A 12118-nucleotide genomic window follows, 5' to 3' on the forward strand; every position below is an offset into this window, starting at 1 on the left:
TATTATTAAATTTTGATGTGAAGTAGAGTTATTAAGGCCCGGGGTATGGTTTTGGTTTGAATTGTGTGAATGATTAACAATAATAAGCTCTATTTATAGGATCACTTTGGCGGCTATTTATTTAATAATAATTGAGGCGGCTTGAAGAACTTTAATTATTTCAAACCTTAATACCAATAACATGCATTTTTATTTCAAAATTGTATAATTATTAATGTTGTTGGAGTAGCTGTTGATCAATTCTGTAAAAAGGGAGGGCGGGCGAGGATCATAAAATTAATGGTTATTTTTAAGTTAAAAAACGTTTTTGGCTATTCATAAAATAACCATTTACTTTATCGACTTTGATTTATAACGATTTAATCTTTTATTTTCAATTTTGTAATAATTTAATCAATAAACTTTACTACGTAACAATTTAGTTCTTATACTTACAAATTTATAATAATTTAGTCTCTATTATAGAAATTAGAGTTAAGATTTAATAAGATTTTTTGCATAAATAAAACGATAAACTAATTAGAGACTCAATATTTTCATAAATAACAAAGTCTATATCAAAAAACAATAAAATAATAAAATTTGACATCTAATTTTGATAAGTTTATTTGCATTAAGGACTAAATTGTTATGAATTCAAAAGTACAAAAATTAAATTGTTACATAGTAAAGTTTATGGACTAAATTGTTATAAAGTTGAAAATATAGAGACTAAAATGTTACAGAATTGAAAGTACATGAACTGAATCGTTACAAATCAAAATTGAAAGATTAAATTGTTACTTTCATAAAAATTCAGAGACCAAAAGTGTTTTTCAACCGTTGTTTTTATTATGATTTTAATTCGTTGTTAAATTGGATTCCACAAATTAACAGTTTACTAGAAATTTAATTAATTTTAATGAAAATCATTGGTAAAAAAGTGATTTTTCAGAGAATATTAAAATCTACTTTAGAAATGGTTAATTTTATTTGTCAGTTTAAAATCTACTCTAAATTATCTCTTTAATAATATTATTTTAAATAATTAGCATGGAGTATCGTCACATATGTTTTGATAATGAATTATATTATTTCTAAAAAAATTAATATAATTTAATATAAAAATGATTTTAACTAAAAATTCTTAAAAAAAATTTAAAATCGTCCTAAACATATGAGTGCTGATTGATAATTATTTTATTTTTTTTTTTAAATTAAACTTATGAACATTACATTCACTTCCAAATTTCTTTTTTTGTTATCTACTTTTTATTAATAATTTAAAAAATCAAGTCAAATTTTAAGAACTAAAAAAAATAGTTTTAAAAAAGTTATTATTGTTTTTTAGAATTTAACTACATTAAGATATAAATTATTGTAAGAAATATAGATAAAATAGATCAAATTTAAAAAAAAAAACAAAAAATCCAATGCATTAGTCAAATTTGGCTTTAAAATGTGGTTTTAAAATAACACGATGGAAATGGTCAAAAGGAGTCTCAAATATGAAATAAAAGACAAATTTGGCTTAGGTTTGTCCACCTCCAGATAATTATTGTGTAAGTTGGTGGGCAAATAAAATAATAAATGATGGTTGGATAAATTAATATAGCAATATTTAGGTGCAATTTACTATGCCCTCTATCCTTTTACACATAAAAAAATATATATATATTTTTATTTTTTTAAAAAAACTTATCATGCAGTAATTTTTAATTAGATACATACCTAAAATTTTTTCAAAATCTTAAATAAATACTTTAATTAAATAATAATATAATAGATGACAAGTGCATTTTAGTTGCAACATCTTTTTACAACTTATTTAATTGTCCAATCATTAGATATCAAAATACTATTTTCTCTTTTTTCTTTAAATAATATTTTAAAAAAATTTCAATTGTATGGTTAAGATAAGCTGATAAGTATAGTCTAAGATATACTCAAATATTATTCATATTATATTTCAACACGTTAAATAACCTTTAATATTACGATAAGCAATATTGTTTTGAGGGCAATCGATATTTGGTAGTAATTATTATATCAAGCCATCAATATTTCGAGAGAACAAATATTTCAAGGATATGAGAAATTTATTATATCATATATATTTTTATATTACGTAACCAAAATCGAGCAACCCAAAAGAGTTAATACAATACATGGATCGTTTTTCTTTTGAGGAATAAGTGAAGAAAACTTTGACTTAGTTTTGAAAGGTCAGGTCTCAATCAGAAATAAAAAATTTGGATAAATATTTAGTAGTAACTAAAATGAGAATAGATAAAAGGCAGGATAATAAGAGAAAACACAAAAGAGCGATTAGGAAAAAGTTAAAAACAAAACTTAGATATATACGATAAATCCATATTTCATGCTTAAATAAAAATAAAAATTTCTTTTTTGGAGAAAAACTTGAATATAAATATACATCAATTAAAAGAAAACCAATACATCGACATTTAACTAGTATATATTCATCTCTACAAAAAAAAAAAAAAAAAAAAAAAAAAAAAAAAAAAAAAAAACCATTTGACTAATATATAATTAAGCTGATAAAATGGAAATTGTTGGAACTTGAGAGTACAACCGTGTATAACGAGAATACGGATTTGAAAAAAAATATAATTAATAATAATATATAACAAAATAAATAAAACATATATATATAAATAAACAAAAAAAAACAAAGCAACAAAAATATGAAATAAGAAATTTCTCCACTTTCTCCAACTTTCTTTGAATTTTCACTAATGCATGTATCTTACAAGCTCCATCAAATGCCTCTATTATAGGTAAAATGACAAGTAGAGGTGGTTTATTTAGACACTAACAATGAGTATTTACAAGACACATGACAACATATGTGGGGTGTAGAGAGAGTAACATTTGACTTTTGACATTAAGAATGAGGATCTATTTTATACATAATTTGTAAATAATGTGGACTTGTAATCACTTACTGATTTTGAAATTTGTAGCCTCAAGTGATTCACTCATACGAGCTTTAGGAAGAGTAATTATTTTTTGATGAATATACCTCTCTTTCAAGTTTTTCCACAAGACACGGGGATTTTTTCTCCATTTTCAATCTCTCGTGGAGATGACAACGAAAGAAAATCATAGCTTTTGCTTTGTCCTGACTGGATGTCGTATTTCTTTTTTTAATAGTCTCTTCCAAGATTCATAACATCTAGGTGGATTTCGACATCAAGCACCCATGAAAAATATATTTGTCGTTATATTAAGGGTGGAAAATTCTAATTTTGTGAGATTTGTTATGACAACACTATATTATAAAATATTGTGTCTATATTAGAGATTTGAGCTATTTTTAAATATAGAAAAATAAACCAAAATATTTACAAAATATAGTAAAATTTTAGAACTATCAATAATAAACGCTGATAGACACTGATAGACCTATCAGTTTCTATCAACGTCTATCATTGATAGTTCTAAAATTTTGCTTATCCAGTAAATATTTTCAACAGTTTTACCTTTGAAATAATTTCTCTAGAAAATTTAATAGATATTAAATATGTAAAATAGCATTAAATTTATTATTATAATACAGAGAAAAAAAAATCCGATCTACTTTTAGGACCTAACTCATCGAGGAAACGACAGGAGCTTGTACTGATAACGTGTTGTGAATTTGAGGAGCACAATAGTGCACAACGAAAACACGAATATGGAGAAAATATAATATAATAATAAAATAAATAAAACATAATATATAAATAAACAAAAATAAAAAAACAACAAAAATATGAAATAAGAAATTTCTTCACTTTCTCCAACTTTCTTTGAATTTTTCCAATGTATGTATCTTACAAGCTCCACCAAAAATAAATTGATTTATTTGGACACTAAAAATAGAATATTTACATGTGACTTTTGACATAAGAACTAATATTTATTTTACACCTAATTTATAATATTTACCATAGAAAATTTGTACTAAAATTGACTTTTATTCTTCGACCAAACACAAACACGCTATCAAATTAAGGTCAAATTTAACCATAAATTAATTTAAAACAAGCATTGCAATTTTTATCATCATATTATTTTTCATTAATTGTCCACTAATTGTTTCTTTAAGAAAAGTGTAAAACTCTTAATACGTTTTACAAAAATAAAAAAAAAAAAAATCAATTAATGCACAAATTAACCCATTAAATAACTTTGCCAAATTTGCTCATTTTGAAATGAAAAAAATAGTTGACTAAAATTAGTTTGGATTAGTGGTATTTCTGAAGGAGGTTAAAATAATCTTTTTATTGAATTTTTTAGTTCTTTTTAAGATAAAAAATCATATACAGTTACAATAAATAATTCTTGGACTGGCCGCGTAAATTCTGATTTTGATCCAGATATTCAATCTCGCTGCTGAGATGCTCAATTGACTCATTAACCTTGATAGGAAGATGGCTTATTCAATAATTCGTGCATAAAGATAAAGAACTTTGAGTGAGAAAATAATTGAAGGTTATGAAATTTTTAACACAATAATCTTGAATTTGTTATGATACCATATTAAATAGCTATCCAAATGTTTAAGATTTATTTTAATTTCTCTTTAATCTCAATTCATTTAACCATAAACAAGGGATTTGCATACAAATGGCAATAAGATTCTAGATTTGATTCATATCAATATATATTCGCCGGCCGCCATGTATGAAGTTTATAAAATGAATAGGGGGATTGGATTTATATGTTACCATTAATTTCAAACATATTATATATATATATTATGGACGGCCAAATTAATTATTAGACTCCTTCAAATTCATTCCACCTAATTTCTCCTTCATCCATCTTAAATTCTCTCTCTATAAAAATGAAGTTTTTGGATTCTCATTTTACAAACTCAACATCAAAACTTTTAAATTCTCTTCTTGCAAACCGAGATCATATAAAATTACATCCTTCTAGATCCCTCAACATTTCTTCATTGGTCATGGCATCCAAATCTATCATTTTGGACTTCTCGTCGTAATGTGCGTCGGTGTCGTTTCGCATCTGATTCCAATCCTCTCCAAGATTTTTGCGTTGCAGATCTAAACAATATGGGTAAATATATAAATAACTATTTCAAACATATTTAATCTTTTAGTCGAGAACATATGTCTGCATTTTAATTAACTTAATGTTGTTTATGAATGTAGTGAAAGTGAATGGAGTTGTATGTAAAGATCCCAAAGATGTGACAGCTAGTGATTTCTTCTTTAGTGGGCTTAACAAAGTAGGGAAACACATCAAATCCAGTTGGTCTCGAGTGAGCGCGGTGAATGTAACTTCAAATTCCAGGGCTCAACACTCTCGGCATCCTTTTAGCACGTGTCGACTACGCGCCATTGGTATCAACCCACCACATACTCACCCGCGTGCCACTGAGATCTTGACCGTCCTCGAAGGAACCCTTCTTTGTTGGTTTTGTAACCTCTAACACCGAGAATCGTTTTTCACAAAGGTGTTCAGAAGGGTGATGTGTTTGTTTTCCCATGGTCTCATTCACTTCCAACAGAATATCGGGCATGGACCGGTGGTTGCTCTTGCCGCTCTCAGTAGCCAGAACCCAGGAGTATTACCATTTCTAATGCTGTGTTTGGATCAAAGCCCGACATCTCAAGTGATATTCTTGCAAAGGCTTTCCAAACTGATAAATCCATTATCGCTGGAATTCACAGCCAAGTTCTAGAAGTCATTGGTTTAGGTTTACAATTATTACTTTTTATGTTTTGAGTTTTCTTGTATGTGATGAAATCTTCGATTCTTTATTTGTTTGGATGTTGTGTTCCTTTTGATTGTATTCGTTTTGAGAGTCGTTGATTTGTTTAACAATTAGCTGTAATTTTAATTGATTCGAATTGGGTGGTCTTTAACTTTAATGCACCATTTTACTTTTCAATTATTTGATCATTATTATGAGATATTATAATAATAAATAGATGGCCCATTGCTTAGTGTCCCAAAGCCATGTGTCACTCTTCATAATTGTCCATGTGCCTTGTAATTATTCATGCTTGGGTCTATGTAAGTCCACAACCTACTGACATTTTGTGGATTCTTAAAATCACACATACATTAATGAGAATTCCACTTCCACTAATTTTCATATTATCCAATTTATAATTTTAGTTATTTTATGTTTTTAGTTATTTATTTTATATTCTAATATTATTATATAAAATATATTATATATTTATTTTATCTATAATCCGTGTTCCTGTTTGTGTCTCAAAATTCAAAAACACGTTATTAGCATGAGCTTTTGTCGTTTTTCTCCGCTAAAGGTAGGTCCTAGAGTGTTGCCATGACAAACCTTACAAAATTAGAATTCACAGCCCTTGATATTAATAGCAATAATTATTTGTCATGGGTGCTCGATGCCGAAATTCACCTGAATGCTATAAACTTGGGAGAAACAATTAAAGAAGAAAAAATTGACATCCAGTCAGGGCAAAGCAAAAACTATATTTTTCTTCATCATCATCTTCACGAGGGTTTTGAAAAATGGAGTACCTTACAATAAAAGATGCCCATATCTTATGGAAAAATTTGAAAGAGAGATATGATTATAAAAAAAAAAGTTATTCTTTCCTATTATGAGTGGATGCACTTGAGACTACAAGATTTCAAATCAGTAAGTAAGTGAATTACAACTCCGTATTATTTAAAATCAGTTCAAAATTGTTATTATGCAGCGAGAAAATTACTGATATGTTAGAGAAGACATTTTCTACATTTCATGTCTCAAATATGCTCCGACAGCAGCAATATCGAGAGAAAGGTTTTAAACTGTATTCTGAATTAATTTCATGTCTTTTCGTGGCCGAACAAAATAACGAGTTATTGATGAAAAATCATGAATCTCGACCAACTAGAACAACACCATTCATTGAAGTGAATGTTATAAATTTTAATAATAATCGTGGTCGAGGTTGTGGTCGTGACCGTGGCAGAGGAAGAAATAATTATTATTTCGTAGTGGTCGTTCTAATCATTTAAATTTTAAAAGAACCACACAAAATGATGATCACAAAGAAAAAGCTCCACAAGATAAAACTTCAAAGAGTGTTGAAAATAAATGCTTTCGATGCGGAATGATTGAACATTGGTCACGTACCTGTCGTACGTAAAACACTTAATTGATCTCTATCAAGCCTCCTTGAAGGAAAAAGACAAAAATGTGGAAGAAAATTTTGCATACCAGGATAATGACATATTTGACCCATCCCGCACGACAAATTTGGTTGTGACGGACTTTTTTGAATCTCCTGAAGTGAAGATTGGCACAAATTGTGGCACATCAAGTGTTTCTTTTGATTTTGAGAATATCTAGACTTAATTTTATTGTTTTCTATTATCTATCTTCATGTTTTATTTTAGTAACTTTTGTATATTTTAAGTGTTATTTTTCTTATTGTAATTATTTTCTTTTAATGAAGAAACATGGATCATTTTCATACGTTAGGTGTTTCAAAAAAGAGCAAAGAAGACCTATGTCTAGCAGACAGTGTAACTACACACATAATACTTACAAATAAAAATAGTTATCGAATTTGACAATGCTGAAAACAAAAGTAAATACAATATTAGATTCAACAAACTTGATTGAAGGTTTTACAATTGACAATGCATTGTTCTCTAGTCAATCAAAGAGAAATCTTCAAAGTTTTAAAGATATACGTTGCAATTGTTATCATATTGAGATTGATAGTAAGAATAATGTGGAATTTCTATATATGATATCCACTGTCTCAAATGAAAAATGTATATTGGAATAGTTGCCTACTATATTTTCTGGATTGTATTATACTCATATATAAGTAATTGAAATATATGCAACAATGAACCTGAAGTTCATGAATCCAGACATATTTACAATTTGGCATGACCGATTGGGTCATCTAGGATCTATAATGATGAGGATAATTATTGAGAAATCAAATAGATACCCATTGAAGAACTAGAAGATTCTTCAATCTAATGAATTATCATGTGATACTTGCTCTCAAGAAAAATTGATAATTAGACCATCACCAGCTAAAGTGGGGACTGAATCACCTGCATTTTTAGGGGGAAATGAATTCACGGTGATAAAAGTTAGTCTTGTGGACCCCATTAACCCACCAAGTGGACCATTTAGATATTTTATGGTATTAATAGATGCATCCAGCAGTTGGTCACACGTGTGCTTATTATCAAGTCGAAATCTTGCATTTGCAAGATTACTTGCTCAAATAATTAAGTTAAGAGCACAATTTCCTGATTATACAATTAAAACCATTCGTCTTGATAATGCTGGTGAATTTACATTCCAAGCTTTTGATAATTATTGTATGTCAATTGGGATAAGTGTTGAACATTTTGTAGCTCATATTCATGCACAAAATTGTTTAGCATAATCATTTATAAAACATTTGCAATTAATTGCAAGACCATTACTTATGAGAGTTAAGCTTCCTTCATCTGTCTGGGGACATGTTATTTTGCATGCAGCGTCATTTGTACGCATTAAGCCACTAGCTTATCCTAAGTACTCGCCATTATAATTAGCTTATGGTCATAAGCCAAATATTTTTCATCTGAGAATTTTTGGATGTGCAGTATATGTTCTAATTGCTTCACCATAACGCATTAAGATGGGTCCTCAAAAGAGGTTAGGAATATATGTTGGGTATGATTTCCCATCAATTATTAAATACCTTGAGCCCCTGATGGGTGATGTATTAACTGCACGATTTGCTGATTGTCATTTTAATGAGACAAATTTTCAACATTAGGGGGAGGAATTAAGAAGTTAGAAAAAGAAATTACATGTAATGCATCATTTAGATCCTCGTATAGATCAATGTGAACTTGAAGTTTAGAAAATAATTCATTTGCAAAATATAACAAATCAATTACTGTTGGGATTGGTTTCCTAATTCTCCCAGAGTCTCGTAATTTGTAAATTGTCACATTGTTATGAATAAAACAAGAGTTATTTTATTTTTCATTTACAAATATCCATAAACAAGCTCCATGGTTATTGTATGTAAACTTAAGCATGTATATGAGATATACAAGTGGATCATGCCTTAAGTGATATCCTAAATAGGTATGTAGTATAAAGATTAAGGAGGGATACCTAATCCTAGTGACACTACGGATACAACCCGCTTTGTAGAGGTTTGCAAATGTTGCGAACTACTACAAATGGTAGATCCTGACCATTCATGTGGAGACATGCGAGCGGGGGTGTCCTATACAAAGAGTTTGTATAAGACCGGACCATAAGATGAATAGTCTCTTTATATAACGCTATTGATACTTGAAACTTACATCTCACCTAAACAATCATAGGTGACATGACCTTAATCCTGAGTGTTTTGGGAACTCCTAACTTTGAGGGCGGTCTTTTGATTAGTATGGGTAAGAATGGCTAGATTTTCAACCCAACATGCTTACCTTTTTTGGGTTTTGCCTGATCTGGGAGCTGGAAACTCAGTTACACAAGATGAAATTCACTCCTTCCCCGAAACAGGAGTAAGTAGATAGATTGATCCCTTAAGGGTTGATTCCGGGTCTTGACCATACTGCCCACTGCTTCTCTTTGGAAGAGAGGGCTTTGTCATAGTAGAACTATGACTTATATTCATTAGAGGGATCAGTGGTACTTAAGGAGTTAGATGTAACTACAGGGGCATAATGATAAATTGGCCCAAATGTACTTACGAGCGATCTGTGAAGGGTTATCGCACTGTTAATTGGTTGATATGGATAAAAAATATATCTGTAGTAAGAAGAGTGCAGCTGTCGATCTTTAGTGGAGTGCTCGATAGTTAATGGATGGTGGATCTCATGGCTAAAGAGTTTAGTCAGCTATTCACATACCATTGAAGCTTCAAGCTACAGGTCCATAAAGTCCCCTTGGTAGCTCAATAGATTCAAGTTGAGAATCAATCCTTGGTGTTGATTTAAAATGTTCAAATTGACTAGAGGAAATTCGATTATATATGATATAATCGGTGTGATGTAGGAGATACATCAAGTGGAGGATTAATGTAAATATGATTTACATTAAGTACCATGAAATAGAAAAAGAGCTATGATTTATATGTTTCATGAGATGAAATATTAAAACTATAGGTTATAAATATAATATGGCAAGTTGGTTATCATATTTATTTATAATAATATTAATTATTGGATAATTATCTCTTTTTCTATAATAACCAATTGAGTGGGAGGTTATTGGTAGTTTTATGGAAACCGTGAGGTAAAAGGAAAAATGTTTTCCTAAATTTAGGAGAGTTACTTAATTGAGAAAGTACTCACGAAAAGACTATCAAGTGGAATTGTTTCACTAAACAATAGTAAGTAAAGAGACTAAAAAAATCGTGGAGTGTTACTATACGATAGTTCATTCAGCTGGTCGTAGCTAAACGATCGCAGGGAATCGTCTATACGATAGGCTGCCTTCTTCTACACGATTGAGCATTCGTCTATACGGTAGATATCTCTCATGTCCCACTTGTTCAATCATCTACTCGATTGTTGTTCCTCCGGTCTCTTCCTCTAACCAAGATCATACAGAGCCCACACTTCTGGATTCTCACATCGAGAATACCAAGGTAACCATTGTGGTGGTATCCTCACTCATATGGACCGAGTTCGAGGTTTTGGAGGTCGTTCATTGTGTGTTCGTGTGGTGGTAGCTGTTAATCGTGCTGTGTTGCGGTCGTTGTGTTCGAGCGTTCGTGTACTGTTGTCTTGGAGACTGATCGAGCGTTCGTAATCGAGGAAATTTGAAGAATGAGTCTTCAAAAGTATGTATAGTTTATCCCTTGATCTCATCTGAAAGCATCTTATAATTTTGTATTGTGCATGACTTGTTAGTTTCCGTCTCTTGACTGTAATTATTTATGTCAATTTCAAATGGAATTTGAAACGATCATTCCGCTACTCATGGAAATTTTCATCTGATTTCATTCAATTGGTATGAGAGCCATGTTGTTCTGATATTCCAAATTTCACTTATGTTTTGAACTTCTTTTACAGTCGTGGTAGATTTTCTGTATTGCATTTAAGTGTTAAATGCGTTTGTGGATGGATGTTGATGAATGTTTATGGGTTTAATTGCCTCTGTTTAAAGCTTTCTTTCAATTACAAAGTGTTAATTTATAAGGGCCCCTGTGTTTTGGGCATAATTAACAAGCAATCGAGTATGTAATTCAAAGTGTTTGAGTTTGTCGAGTCGTTCGTGATGAAGTTTCGAAGCATGGAGATGCGGTTCTCAACTAGAAAGAAGACCAAGAGTTGGTTGTATTGTGTAGTCTCAGGTAAACGATCGTTGGGATTTGGCTAAACGATCGTGTAGATTTTTTTACGCGATCGTGTAGTATTTACTAAATGATTGTTTAGCTAATGTTAAATGATGGGTTAAAGTGTTTGCTCTATCGCGTAGTGTTGGTTGCCCGATCATGTGGACACTGGAGGTAAATGATCGAGCGGAAGCATTTGATGCTCATCATTTAATAAAAGGCGCACGCACTAAACGATTGTGTAGTTAGCATGCCTCATCGCATAGTTACTGACTAAATGATCACGTGGTATACGATACTTTGGTGCTCACTCAGCGATCGTTTAGACGATTGTGGTTCACTGCATCGTTATCTTTAATACGATCATTTAAGGTTTGCGTTATGCATTGCATGCTGCACGATCGCGTACCTCATGCTTCATCAAATAATAAAGGTACACGATCGTTTTTAAATGATCGTTTAGCTTTGGAAGTGTTGGTAAAGTGTTTACTCCTTCATGTAGGCGACCACTTCTTTTTTAGTACACGATCAGTGGAGACGCGGACTTCGACTGAATGGTTCAAGACCCAGTTCACCTGTTTGAATCAGTGACTCTTTGCTATTTGTAATAGCTAGCTTTCGTTTTGAGGATTTGAGGCAAATTATCCCGATTCATCAACTTTTGTTTAGTATACATGAGATGTATGTGGTTTATATGGCATAGTGTATGACATATAGATTTGAAACACACCTTAGGTTGTGCAATTATTCATGCATCATGTATTATAAGTGTTATAATATGACATGATGAAATTACAAGAGAGCATGCACAT

The 12118-nt window shown here is 30.5% G+C and overlaps 1 pseudogene; it reads left to right on the forward strand.

Moving 5' to 3' along the window:
- The first annotated feature begins 4834 nt into the window (after positions 1-4834).
- On the forward strand, positions 4835-5739 carry LOC120073070 (annotated as a pseudogene).
- The last annotated feature ends 6379 nt before the right edge of the window (positions 5740-12118 follow it).

Source organism: Benincasa hispida, chromosome 3, assembly GCF_009727055.1.
Source record: "Benincasa hispida cultivar B227 chromosome 3, ASM972705v1, whole genome shotgun sequence".
In the NCBI taxonomy this organism is placed as follows: Eukaryota; Viridiplantae; Streptophyta; class Magnoliopsida; order Cucurbitales; family Cucurbitaceae; genus Benincasa; species Benincasa hispida.